This window comes from Suricata suricatta, chromosome 6, assembly GCF_006229205.1.
Source record: "Suricata suricatta isolate VVHF042 chromosome 6, meerkat_22Aug2017_6uvM2_HiC, whole genome shotgun sequence".
In the NCBI taxonomy this organism is placed as follows: Eukaryota; Metazoa; Chordata; class Mammalia; order Carnivora; family Herpestidae; genus Suricata; species Suricata suricatta.
In genome coordinates this window covers 9,490,006-9,504,397 of record NC_043705.1, presented here as the reverse complement: position 1 = coordinate 9,504,397, position 14,392 = coordinate 9,490,006, and the positions used below count along the sequence as shown (strand labels likewise).

Below are 14,392 nucleotides of genomic sequence, written 5' to 3'. Positions count from 1 at the left end.
CGTGGCAATATTTTTATGGAAAAGTTGTATTTTATTTGTAAAATTGAGAAACTAGGATGAGCGTGTCCTAAACGCCAGTGGTTGGCTTTTTCTTTGCAATTCAGGATCAGTATTTCAAGATTTTTTTCAAAAAGAGGAAACAAGTTATTATGTAAAAGTGTGTTGTGCCTTACTTAGCTCCCGGAGCATATTAATACATAGTTGACTAGGTAGATGATGTGATTTCTTTCAATTCTGATACAAGGTAGGAGGTTATACAGACATTTGAACTGAGCCTTCTTTGGATTGGCTTTTATTTTTTAATTAGTTTCTTTTTATTTGGGAGGAAGCATGGGCAGGGAAAGAGCAGAAGGAAAGAAAGAGAGAAAGGGAAAGAGGGAATCTCAAGCAGGCTCCAAGCTCAGCATGGAGCCCAAGGTGGAGCTCGCCACCATGGGCCACGACATGATGACCTGAACCGAAATCAAGAGTCAGAGGCCCAGCCAGCTGAGCCACCCTGGCGCCCCTGAGTCTCATTTTGTAACAGAATCCTGTTTACCCTAAGTCAGGGGGTCTCATGTTTCCACGTGCCACAGCACCACCTAGAAGGCTTTTACATCATTGAGTTTGCTGTTCCACACCCAGAGTTTTGGATTCCCAGGTCTTTGGTGGGCTCAAGAATTTACATGTCTCAGATGATGCCGGTGGTGTGTGGCTTTCACCTGCACAACCACTAGTTCAAGTTATAGGAACTTTATAACATATGGAACCGTTTAAACAGAGTAACGTATAATTAAAAAAAAACAATATTGGGGCGCCTGGGTGGCTCAGTCGGTTGAGTGTCCAACTTCAGCTCAGGTCATGATCTCATAGTTTGTGGGTTCAAGCCCCATCAGGCTCTGTGCTGACAGCTCGGAGCTTAGAGCCTGCTTCGGATTCTGTGTCTCCCTCTCTCTCTGCCCCTCCCCGACTTGTGCTCTGTCTCTCAAAAACAAATGTAAAAAAAAAAAAAAACCCCAAAAATTAGTGTGTGATTTTAGAGTAAACTTGAAATGTTATAAACAGAGTTTTCAGGGTTTACTTTTCCTTCTTTATCAGTGTCCCAAGCACATGTGCCAGGGAAGGTTTCTAATGATTCTCGACTTGTTACTTGACAGTGTATTGGGACTAAATTAACAAAAATTCTAAAAGTTATGCTATGACTATGGTATTCCTTTTATTTGTTTGTTTATTATTTATTTATTTATTTTTAATGTTTATTTAGTTTTGAGAGAGAGAGAGACAGAGTGCAAGTAGGGGAGGGGAGAGAGAGAGAAGGAGACACAGAATCCAAAGCAGGCTCCAGGCTCTGAGCTGTCAGCACAGAGCCTGACGTGGGGCTCGAACTCATAGACCGTGAGATCATGACCTGAGCTGAAGTCGAATGCTTAATCAACTGAGCCACCCAGGGCCCCCAGTATTCCTGTATATGTAGCCGGAGAACTTCTCTGCTTTCCACCTAATTTCCTGGGTTTCCCACATTCAACTCACTTTTACCAAGCCTCTACTTACATTTCCGAGCCACACAGGATGCTCAGTGCATCCAGTTCATCCCATTGAACCATCCTGTGAAGAAGTCATGAAATCCAGTGACCCAGATCTGATCCTTTGAAACACTTACCAGTCACCTGCCAGTCAAAAGGAACGTGGGGGCTTTTCTTTTGGTTTATATTTTGTTTTGTTTTGAGAGTAACTCCTGTTTTGCATATGGCCGACCAAATGGATTGTTCCATTATTTATTTTAGAATCATACGATTTTCAGTTTGAAAAGGGACCTTGCACGTTGTCCCGCTAGTGAATTGGTCCCCAGAGAATAACCGAAAGAGTGTCCTGTGCCGGGCTCCGAGCCAGGCCCGGGGGACCCAGCCGTGAGCACAGCCGCGGTGCCTGTCTTCAGGGGATCTTAGACCAAAACCTGTCTTGCTGTTGTTTTATTGTTACAAGTGAGGACACTTAGCCCTGATGAGATCAAATGACTCAGTTAAGGACACAGAAGATCTGGCCGCTCTTGGTATTATTGAACCCCAATTGTAGGTCAGCCTCCTTTCCAGGACACCAACCGTTTCCCTAATTTGCCTGATTGTAGGATTCCTTCAAATGCTTTTAATAAGACTCATTCCCGAGCCCCACCCTAAACCTCAGGAATCAGAAGCTCTGAGGAGGAGGCCTGGAAATCCGTACTTTTTTTCTTCCAGCACCCCAGGTAAGTCTTATGATCGGGTGAGTTTGAGAAACCCTGTCTTACTGCGAGCTGTCCTTTTTTCATGTTAAAGAAAAAACCAGACCGGGCAGCTGGATGGCTCAGTAGGTTAAGTGGCTGACCAGGCCCAGGTCATGATCTCACAGTTTGTGGGTTCAAGCCCTGCTTTGGGCTTGCTGCTGTCAGCACAGAGCCTGCTTCGGATCCTCTGTCCCTCTCTCTGCCCCTCCCACTCTCACTCTTTCTCTCTCAAAAATAAATAAACAATAAAAATAAAATAAAGCAAATTAACCTTAAAGTGTCTTTCCCTTTTGTCCCTTCTCATCGTGGAGTCTTAAACATTCGATGAGATAGATACTCTGATTCAACTGGTTTAGGAACACCTGAGTGGCTCAGTTGGTTGAGTGTCTGACTTCAGCTCGGGTCATGATCTCACGGCTCCTGAGTTCAAGCCCCACATGGGGCTCTGTGCTGACAGCTCAGAGCCTGGAGCCTGTTTCAGGTTCTGTGTCTCCCTCTCTCTTTCTCTCTGCCATTCTCCACTTGGGTTCTGTCTCTGCCTCTCAAAAATAAATAAACATTAAAAAAAAATAATAAAAATAAAATGGACTGGTTTAAAAAGTGTGTTGGCAAATCCTGTTGGTAAGTTTTCCAAGTAAAGCAAAAAATAAAGGAAAAACTTGAATGATTACTAAGCAGACACCTCCTACTGCCTTTATGGAAACCTAGCAAAACATTTGAACAATGTTTTTTTTAGAAATCACATTATTTCATCTCAATCTGATGCCATTTCTATGCCTTTTAAAAAAAGACTCCTGCGCTAAATGATCATTGCAAAAATAAATCTAGGGGAATTGTCAGAAACTTATTTTGCAAGTTTCTAATTTTTATCACAAACAAAGCTCTTTAGGGCTCTGAACTAAATTCAGATGGGCCAGGAAGGTAGCTGTCCTGTCTGATGACATTGACCAAGGATATTGTCTTGTCAGTTGAACAGGGTTTTCTTCTTGTTTGCTTGGCTATCTGTCATTCCTGGCGTATATCTTCATGAATATGTATAGGAGTTGGAGGTATCACAGATTGTCATTCTGTAATGCCTTAGAAACGGAAGCACTTAGATGGGCGGGTCTGGGTGCTTGGCCAGAGAGGATATTTGCCCCGTGTGCGCAGGGGATGCCTTTCCCATCGTCTACACTGCCAGCCACACCTCCTACAGTTGCTCAGCAAAGTCGAACTGCAGGCAGGTGCCATTCGATGTGTGGATCTCTCTCTCTCTCTCTCTCTCTCTCTCTCTCTCTCTCTCTCTCTCTCTCTCTCTCTTTTTTAAGTTTATTTATTGGAGAGAGAGAGAGAAAAAACCAGCAAGGGAGGGGCGGAGAGAGAGAGGGGGACAGAGGATCTGATGTGCCCAGAGGATCAAGCCCTGCTACGGGGCTTGAACTCACGAACCATGAGATTATGACCTGAGCTGAAGTTGGACACTTAACAGACTGAGCCACCCAGGCACCCCTGATGTGTGGATTTCTTGATTGCCTTGCCTTTATTGACACTTTTAGTATGTGCCAGGCATTGAGGGCTTTAGCTTACCCCATAGTGTTGTATAAAATAAAGGAAAGAAAATCCTTATATCTTATTTCTTTTCCTTCCTTCTCCCTGGTGTCTACAATAGCAGAAGTCAGTTTTCACATTATTCAGGAGAATGGTCCGTGTTTATGATCCAGCCTAAATGGATTTAATTATATTAAACCCTATGATCCAGGGTAAAAGCAGTTTTACCCTATGTTTCTTTTTTGGAATGTCTATATTTTAATCCTGTGTTTGGAATGTTCTTTTTCCAATTCACAGATTTCCTAAAATCCTGCCTATTTCCATGTTACTTTTCTTCATCCTGTAGAAAGGAATGGGCTTATCATCACTAGTCATGCCTAACAAACAATTGATTTTGTGTTTATAGTTTGTAGTTTTAGCAGTTTTTCACTTTATATGATTATGTTCTTTTTATTTATTTTTGAGAGACAGAGAATGAGAAGGGAAGAGGCAGAGAGAGAGGGAGACACAGTACCTGAAGCAGGCTCCAGGCTCCGAACTGTTAGCACAGAGCCCGATGTGGGGCTCGAACCCATGAATCAGGAGATTATGACCTCAGCTGAGTAGGACACCCAACTGACCTAACCATCCAGGTATCCCTGTCTGTGTCCTTAAACTGGCCAACGTCTAGGTCATATAGAATCAATTCAGAGAGATCAAGGGCTGGGTTTAAATGTTTTTTCTTCAACAGTGCTTTCAATAGCCCTTCATGCTTACTAGCTCCACTACCTAGGGACCCCTCATCCATTCGTTTATTTATTTGTTCATTAACTAAGCACCTCTTACTTGCCAGACAGCTTATTAGGTACTAGGGACACAATGTGTAAGAAAGAAAAAACCCTAGGCTATATGAAGTAGAAAAAACCCCACGCCCACTGTCACCCTTCCTGTCTGACTGAGGTCCCTATCCGTCTGCCTGCCTGTCTCCACCTTTCAGAGACATCTTATGTTTGTTGTATTTATAACGCCCGGCCTTTTTAGCTGTACTTACTGAGAAGAGTAGAAAGTGGAAGTCCCTTGTTTGGGTCCTGATATCAAGGTAATGGTTGCTTCGCAGAAGAAACGGGAACTCCTTTCTCTCTTTCTTCTCTGGAAGGCTGTTTCACGTGACATTTTTCATCCTCAAATACTTGCTGGAACTGGGCAGTAAAGCCACTTGGGCCTCAGGTTTGTTTGTTTGTTTGTTTAAGCCATTTTATTTAAAATTCCAAATTTGTGACCATTAAGTGGCACAAATAAACATCATTTTTACCTCTATTTCCCCCTCCCACATGTTTACTGTAAACTCCTAAAAGGAGAGTACAAACCAGTATTCTCTTAATCACCTATTTGCCCATCTCAGATTAGCCCAAATTGGATTCTCTTATTTATAAACAAAACGCCCTAACTAATGTAGGTAGCACGCAGAAAATGGAGAGAAATGCCTTTCCAACAGTCTTTTTTGAGAACCGTGTTCCTTTTCTTTTTTAGGGCATCCCTCAGGCCTGATCTGGGAGGTCTGAGTCCTAGGCTTTCCAGCTTCTTTTCCTCACACCTGTTTCCAGTATGAACCTGTATGATCCTACAGTGGCAGTTGAAGAAGTGTTGTTACACACCCCACAGAATGTGTCAGCGGAAATAGAACACAGATTACTTACTCCTCAGGAGTTACTGCAAGCAAGCCCCAGAGAGAGGAGAGAGAAAAGAGGAGGGGAAGGGAGGGGGGGGGGGCTTCTTTTTAGAACTGCTTGAGATTCAGAATCTCCTTCCAGCTTTAAGATTTTCTATAGAGTGCTTGGCAGCAGAGTGGCATTAAATGATATGATTTCTATTATTTTTACATATATTTTTGGGAAATGAAGCTCATTTGCATTTTGCAGTTTTTAATAACGCGTTTTCCTAACAGGCTTGTAGAGAAGAAAAAAAAAAATAACATGTGTGGTTTTGCCTCCCTCTGCCGGCCATTCTTGGGTACTTTAAGTTTTACACGGAGAACAAAACCAAGGGACTCCAACCCTGAAATAGATTTGTTTTTTTTCCCCCTGAAAGTTGATTTCAACATTTAGTTTAACATCTCTAAATTTATGACAGCTCTTTAGGTTTGGTAAATATATATTTACTTTGGTGCTCTTTTTGCTTCGGAACTATAACTGAAGACAGGAGGCATTTAGCAGAAAAATAGAAAATATTTCAGATAAAATGTATAACTCGCATACTGTCTCTTTTTCAAGCCATCGGTGGTAAAAGTACCCAGTTGTGTGGACTGATGGTTTGCTTTTTTTAAGTTTCTTTGTTGGTTTTTCATGATCAGCAGATTGGCATGCGTATCACAGCTAAGGTTTTGCAGCTACAAAGAACTTGGACTAACTGAAGCCAAAAAAGGGCCCGCCCCATGGAAAGAAATATACAAGAGCTGGCCTTGGGACAAACGAACGGATGCCGGGGCGGCTCTATGGAGGTGGGTAGCGTCGTCCCCCAGGACCGACTGCCAGGCCACGGCGGGGGGGGGGGGGGGGGGGGGGGGGGGGGGGGGGGGGGGGGGGGGGGGGGACAGGCCGGTTGTCCGGTGTCCCAGTAGCTCATTAGTGCAACAAACAAGCCAAAGAAAAGAAGAAGACGGAAGCTTTTAATCACTCCTCCCTTTAGAGGGAGAGTGAAATCAGACAAAGCATGACTCCCCCTGCTCCCTTTTCCTCGTGGTTGAGTTCAGGTGGATCTGTGCAGTTGCTGCCAAGGGAGCCCTGAAGAAAAGGCTCCTGTAGTTTCTCGAACCCTGTGTTGGGAGAGACAAGAGGGGAGTGGGTCAGGTCTAGGAGTGGAAAGTAATGGCTGCTGTAGTCAAGAGTGGAGAGCGGTGTCTTTCAGATTCCCTCCTTGGCAGAAGTGCCCAAAGCCTCAGGTATAGAGACCAAGGAATGGAGGCACTTGGCCAGAAATGCAGATGAGCCAAGAGCGTGTGCCAAAGGCGCCCACGTCCTGGACTGCGCCTCCCCCAGATTCAGGGTGCTGCCCCCGGGCCCCGCTCCCATGCGGCCGCCTCCCTCCCGAGGCCTGCCTGGGAAAGCTTTCGGAATTGCCTGTGGTCAGGCTGAAAGATCACACACGGGTTTTTAAGCAAGAGCCGATTCCTCCTCATTGTTGGGGTGAATGACTCTGACCGTTTTTGTCCTGGTATCAATCATTGGAGTTTGAGGGTCCCTGGGGAAAGTCGTTGAGTGGTCCCAAGACGGGCCAGAACCCGGCCCCCACAGAATAGCGGTCCCAGAAGACAGCATGGAGAGGGAATAAAGGACTTACTCAAAGTCAGGCGCTGTTGCAGAACCGAGTAACTAGTAGACGGGTCAGCTCACCGCCCATGTACAACCCCTGCTCTGGTCTCTCCAGTCTTAGAAAAATCGAAGTAAAAACGATCGCAGAAAAAATATCTCTTGGGGCACCTTGGGTGGCTGAGTTGGTTAAGCATCCGACTTTGGCTCAGGTCATGATCTTACGGTTCATGGGTTCGAGCCCCACCGGGCTCTGTGCTGACAGCTCAGAGCCTGGACCTGCTTTGGATTCTGTGTCCCCCTCTCTCTCTGCCCTTGCCCTCCTTGCTCATTCTCTCTCCCAAAAATAATTAAGCATAAAAAATTTTTAAAAAAGAAGAAAATATCTCTCTTTAGGGCGATGTCTATTGCTGACCCCTCACTTTATCTGAACAGCCAGGCTTCTAGAAATAATATTCAACCATTGCTGTATCCATTTCTTTCCTTTTTTTTTTAACTTTTCAGTAAACTCCACCCACAACATGGGGCTCGAACCCACAACTCTGAGATCAAAAGTCACATGCTGTATCAACTAAGCCAGCCAGGTGCCCTTCAGTGTATCCATTTCTCTGTCACTCATTTATCCCTTTGTCAACTCACTATGTCCTGGCGTTGGCTCACTCCTCTCCCGCCCCCACTGTGCACCCCATGCAACCCAAACTTGCCTTGCCGAGACCCCCAGAGACCCCACTGTAGTCAAAGCCCTTTATGTCATGGTTTTGGTTGCCCTCCTGGTGTTTGATACTGTTGGCCACACTCTTGTTTTAGAAACCGTCTCAACCCTTGATTCCACCTCTCTCCTGCCTGACTGTATCTTCTTAGCCTTTTCTGCTAAGAAAACGATTCTGTTGCGAGCCCTCTTGAAAGTAAAGATCCTTGGTACCTTCAGCCTTTCTGGATCTCTCAGCAGGACAGTGGTTCAGAGCCAGGGCTTAAGTTAGCCCACGGTGTTCGGGTCCTGGCTCTACCTACCACCACCGAGTGAGTGACAGGGGAAAGTTACAAAATCCTCTTTGTGAGTTTCCGTATCCATGCAGGTGGAGCTGCCCACAGGACTGTTGTGACTACAGTGAAATAACGTTCTTCAAACAAAGCAGCGCTGGATTTAGGGTGGCGCTCATGGTGTATTTAGAGCATCTGTGGTGACTCGTGTTTACCTCAATCATGACGCTCTTTTTCTGCTTTTTATCCTTTTTTAAACATTTTCTTATTAGTTTGTAAGTTTCTTGGGGGGGGGGACAGACTGTGTTTTTTTAACCCCCAGATCTTAATGTGGCGTGTTTGCTACAATTAATAAACCTATACGGATACATTACTATTAACTCACATCCAAACTTTATTCAAGTTTATTAGGTTTTGTCTAATGTCCTTTTTCTGTTCAAGAGTGAATCACAAAGAGGACACGACTCCAGTGTAGACACAGAACTGAGAATGGATTGGCAGGTTGTTAGAACAGGGAGGGGATTGGTGACGTCAAACAAAGTCTGCACGTCACCTGGGGTTTAGTGAGACCGGCTAGGGACTCTGCCAGTTTGACTTGTTAGCAGGAACTTTACCTTCAGGAATGTGGTGCTGACTGATTCTGAAGACAAGTAACTAGGCCACTCTAGTCAATTTACTAATCTAAACAAATGCCAAAGGGAAAACCTCTTAAATCCTGTGTAAACAAAAGATAAGTAGTTACACTGACTGAAAGGATCAGTATTCTTTTTAAGTGCAGTAGTATTCATAATTTACTTTGAACCTTCCTTTCCCACACACACAAAAAACCCCTTGAGTGAATTTTGATGATGATTAATGAATTAAAGTTCTTTACAAATTACCAGGAGAAATGATGTTAATATCTGGGTCATGCAAAGTAATGTTATTGATATGTAACCTCTTTTAGTACCTAATGTAAAAAAACCTGGGCACCAAGTAATTCACTTTATTTTCATTATGTTTTGAATAATGACTTTTCTGTTACTGTAAAAACAACACATTCTCATTATTGGAAATTCCAGCAATACAGGGAAGTACAAAGTAAATGGTGAAAAATTATAGCAAATCTTTTTATCTTTTATTTAAACATTTTTAAAGTTTATTTATTTTGAGAGAGAGAGAGAGAAAGAGAGCAAGCCAGGGAGGAGCAGAGAATGAAGAAGAGAGAGGATTCCAAACAGGCTCTGCACTGTCAGTGCAGAGTCTAATGCAGGGCTCCAATTCATGAACCATGAGATCATGACCTGAGCCGAAATCAAGATTCAGACACTTAACCAACTGAGCCACCCAGGCACCCCCAAAATTATAGAAAATCTTACCAACCAGAAATATTGTGAAAATTTGCCAAACTGAATTCCAGTAATCTCTGTATGCATATTTATATCTAAATCTCAATTTATATATGATACAATCAATCTACATATAGAAATGATTTTATTCAAGTGGGTAAGAGAAGGGCAAGAAACTGAAGAAATTATTTTAGGTAGTTATTTCTTGAACAAAGGTTTGCATGTTCCTAAAATACTCCTCTAAAGCAGAGGTCTCACACTCAAGTGCTTTCGAAAGTAGAATATAATTCACAAAGCAAGCTGTAAAGATTAAGTTGCTTCGTACTGTTTTCAAGATAAAAATCTCTCTGATTACATTGCATATATTGGCACTGAGTAGGTCAATAAAAATGAGCAAAGTACTTCCACAGTCCTTGGCCCAGTATCTAGATTGTTACCCTTGCAAAGATGAAGACCAGACTAAGAAGTCATAGTCAATTTATGGCCTAAGTGATGTATTTCATTTATGACAGCGTGGGGTGGGGGGGGGGCCTGGGTGGCTCAGTCGGTTGAGCATCTGACTTCAGCTCAAATCATGATCTTAAGGTTCATATGTTAGAGCCCCTGTCTAGCTCTGTGCTGACGGCTCAGAGCCTAGAGCCTGCTTCCAGTTCTCTCTCTCTCTCTCTCTCTCTCTCTTTCTGCCCCTCCTCTGCTCATGCTCTGTCTCTTGAAAAGGAATAAATGTCAAAAACATTTAAGAAAGCACAAAAGATTTAGAAATTTTAACTAAACCTTAGTTCTACAATGGATTTAATGTTCACGACATGACAAAGTACCCCCATTTCCTGACTCATTTGTTTTCATTAATCTCTTGGTTGGCTTGTTTTCAACTATCAGTTTCCCCAAAAGGAACTTGTAAAATTTATGAATGCAATCCTGTTTGAGAACAGGGAACTTTTGCTTAATAATTGAATAGTCATCTTGGCTGGATGTAGGCATTTTTCTCAAAACTTTGTAGACAGTGCTAAGGAGAAGTCTGAGATTGGTTGATTCTTTTTCCTCTTATTTTTTTCATTTGGATGCCCAAAGAATTGTCTCTGTCTTTGGAGTTTGAGAACTTTATCACAGTTTGCCCCAGCCTCACCATTTTATATCAGACTCTTCAGAACACATATGCTCTTCCATTAAATGACACATCGAGGTTTTCCAGTGTTATAAAGTGTCTTCTGATGTATGTTGCGGGGGACCAGCCCACACACCCCAGTCGAAAGGGCCCGAGTAGGGGTTGGTGTCGGTGCAATATCTATAAGAAAGAAGACAGACAACGACAGACAAGACAGACAACACTTTACTTAGATGGCCAGGGTCTTATATACCGTGGGTGATTACATCATTTCTTTAATGGTTACATAGTTCAAGGTCTTTGAAGGGAAGACATGCTCCGGAAAGGGTCATGTTTAACAGGACAGGTGTAAATATCAGGAATTATCAAGTCATTGCAAGAGAGGGATTCCCTAATAATAGTCTGGCTCCAAGCAGAAGACGAGCCTGAAGAATTCTAGGAGGAGATTTACATTCCTTAAGGCCCCTCATCAGTTATGCGAGGGCAAGACGCTTATCCTTTAATAGGCAAATCTTTTGGCAGAGGATTGTCTACTCCCAACAGCAGACGAAGAGCTGGAAAGCGCTGGCATCACGGACTGACCCAAGTTGATTCAAAGCCTAAAAGTATATGCCTCTTCGCAAAGAAACAAGAAAATCATAGGATGAATAGAAGCCACATGTGCGGCCCAGGAAGCCAAATGTTGTTTGACAGTCTCTCAACTTGTTCCACAACTTCCCAAATAGTTCTCCTGCGCCCCGAAGGCAGAGCCGGCAACGGTCACTTATATAGGTTCTCCTGTGAGCCTAGCCATCAAGGGTCGCTCTGCGGGAGGTTTTTTGGCCTGCTGGGCCCCAACTGTATGTGTGTTGTAATCATCCCGAAGACGTGAGGTGGCCTCACCTACCCCCAGCTGGAACTGGGTTTGGTGCAGAGCCTGATGAAGGTACACCCGCACCCAGAAGGTGTGAAAAGGTTTATTACTCACATAGTGAGGCTTTCTTTTATATGTATTTGTACATTTTTAAATGTTTATTCATTTTTGAGTGAGAGAGAGAGAGACTGAGATTCAGAAGCAGGCTGCAGGCTCCTGTGCTGACGGCTCACAGCCTGATGTGGGGCTCGGACTCCTGAACCGTGAGATCATGACCTGAGCTGAAGTTGGATGCTTAAGCCACTGAGCCACCCAGGTGCCACCATAGTGAGGATTCCTGGGAGGAGCAGGGCAGGCCCCCGCAAGCAGGTCCAAAAGTGGCTTGGGAGAGTGGTGAAGGGCTCCTCACATAGGGGTTTTACGGTATTTAAGGAGCGGGCCTGTGTGAGGTTCTGCCGTGCTGGGGGCGGGTTGTGTGGTTTAAACTTCTTGCCAATGCTAAAGGAGGGAACCCTGGGTCTGCCCAGATGTGGGGCAGCCGGGAGAGGGGGTGATGGGGGCTCAGAAGCTGCCAGCAGTTGGACATCAAAGATGGAGTCAGACTCCTTACTAGGGTGTTGGAATGTATTTTTGTGTCTGTTTGGTGGGTTCTTTGCCTTGGGACACAGTTATCTTTAGGTTGGTCTCTCTGTTTCCTCAGGATCCACTTTCTGTTTGTCTCTTTCCTTTGCTATGAACAAACAATCCTTCCTTTCCCTTAAAAATTTCCATTTGTTGGGGGTGCCTGGGTGGCTCAGTCGATGAAGCATCTGACTTCAGCCCAGGTCACTCACTGATCTCACGGTTCATGAGTTTAAGCCCCACATTGGGCTCAGCGTGGACAGTGAGGATTCTGTCTCCTCTAGGCTCTCTGCCCCTCCCCCACTGGCTCTCTCACTCAAAAATAAAAAATAACCAAAATTTAAAAAAATAAATTTAAAAAATTCAATTTGCAATTCTGTTTAGTCTGTTTGTCTAGTTCTAATTTACCTATTAGTTAGGGAATGGCATATTTTTGGTCCTCAGTCTCTTTCTTTGGCCTCACAATGCCTTCTATGCCTGATACGGATTTTTTTTTTTCATGTTGTCTCTTAGCTCTTGTTCCCAAGTTTATTTCCTTATTAAGTTCTATCTTGAACATTCACATGGGATTTGCTGCTGCCTCGTTGGTCATTATTTTATTCCAGATGGAACGTTTCATCTGCTTTTTCTTGCATGCCGTGCACCTCTTTTTCATATATTTTTTTCTGTAGGATGATTGCCTACTTGCCACATCTCTTTTTCTCATCCAGTTTGTGTGGATCATGGTTGGCTCTGCCCAGACCTCGGAGGTGGTGCCAGAGTTTTCTAGTTCCTGTGCCTGCCAGTGTGAGATCTGTTTGTTTTTCCATTCAGGATGCCAGCTTGATGGCCCAGTGTCGCCTTCTGTTTGTCTACAAGAAGCTGAAGGGGAAGCTGGGGCCTAGGGTAGCATTTTGCGTTGGGGGATTTGATTTTCAGTTTTCTTGGAAATTTTATTCACTGTCTTGTATCTTGATTCACTCCACTTCTATTTTTTAAGTTTATTTATTTGAGAGAGAGAGCACAAGTAGGGGAGGGGCAGAGAGAGTGGGAGGGAGAGAATCCCAAGGAGACTCTGCTATGTCAGTGCGGAGCCTGATGCGGGGCTCGAACTCAGGACCCCGAGAGATCATGACCTGAGCAGAAATCAAGTCAGATGCTCAACTGACTGAGCCACCCAGGCACCCCAGTTTCACTCCACTTTTAGGGAGCAAGTTCAGTCCCTGAGCAGGGATGTCCCAGGCTTTCGATCTGCCCCTGTGGCACCCCAGAGCCTCTGATTTCTCCTGAGCCAGCCCTGATGGTCCCTTCCCCATTTCGTTCCTTCATTTCCCCTTCCTGGGGCGGGAGGACGGGGTGCCTGTGGGCTTCAGGCAGTGTTAACAGCGGGGAAGGGAAGGCTGTTTCCCCCTGGCTTTTGTCTCCGAGCATCTTTGCTTCTTATTTTATTCTCATGGCTTTGTGGACACTTTTTTTCAGCACTGTTTCAGCGGGAGGGGCTCACCCGTTGAGTCCATCTTAACAGGGGCGGATGCTTTTTCTTTTCCTGGCAGACAGTTTTTCAAGGGTGTTATTAAGTTATGTTTCTTTGCTTGTTGGCTGTTGATGAATGGATTTCTCTTTTTCTCGCGTGTGTCTGAGGTGTCTACTGCCTATATTTCCTTAACTAGTCACTGGGTCACAGGGAGATGCACCAGCACCACATGAGACATGTCTGTATGGGAACTGCCATCAGCTGCTTTTCCTACTGGGCTTGCTGGTGGAAATTACTGAAGAAACCATTAAATCTCTCATCTGTTCTGTGTGTAAATATCAGTCCTGTCAATGGCATAGGCCTCTGGGAAGTCGAATGGAGGAAAGCAGGTGTCAAATAAAACGGAAGGGCAGGGGCCCTGGGTGGCTCAGTGGGTTGAACATCTGACCTCGGCTCAGGCCATGATCTCATGGCTCGTGAGTTCAAGCCTTGCCTTAGGCTCCCTGCTGTCAGCATGGGGCTTGCTTTGGATCATCTGTCTCCTTCTCTCTCTGCCCCTCTCATGCTCTCTCTCTCTCAAAAATAAACATTAAAATAATTTAAAAATAGATTAGAAAGGGATCTGTTCATGTATCACAAAGTATATATTTTGTTATATTTTAATAAACATTTTCCTCCCATACATTTTCCCACCCTCCATTTGGTTAATACTGTTTTTTTATGGGCAAATGTGGTCTGCAAACTTGATGCGATTCCTTCTTTTCTTTTCTTTTCTTTTTCATTTTCTTTTCTTTTTCCTTCCCTTCTCCCTTCCTTTCTCCTCCCTTCCCTTCCCTTCTCTCTTCCCTTCTCCCTTCCCTTCTCCTCCCTTCCCTTCCCTTCTCTCTTCCCTTCTCCCTTCCCTCCCTTTCCCTCCCCTTCCCTCCCCTTCCCTCCCCTTCCTTTCCCTTCTCCTCCCTTCCCTTCCCTTCTCCCTTCCCTTCTCCCTTTCCTCCCCTCCC

The 14,392-nt window shown here is 44.4% G+C and overlaps 1 long non-coding RNA gene across 1 annotated transcript in view; it reads right to left on the bottom strand.

Annotated features, from left to right (window-relative positions):
* Positions 1 to 6,388: 6,388 nt before the first annotated feature.
* The window catches only part of LOC115293871, an 18,842-nt gene continuing 10,838 nt past the window's right edge, over positions 6,389 to 14,392 (bottom strand). Inside the window, exon 2 of the long non-coding RNA XR_003909640.1 lies at positions 6,389 to 6,557. This is a non-coding gene — a long non-coding RNA (uncharacterized LOC115293871). The remainder of the gene's footprint in view (positions 6,558 to 14,392) is intronic.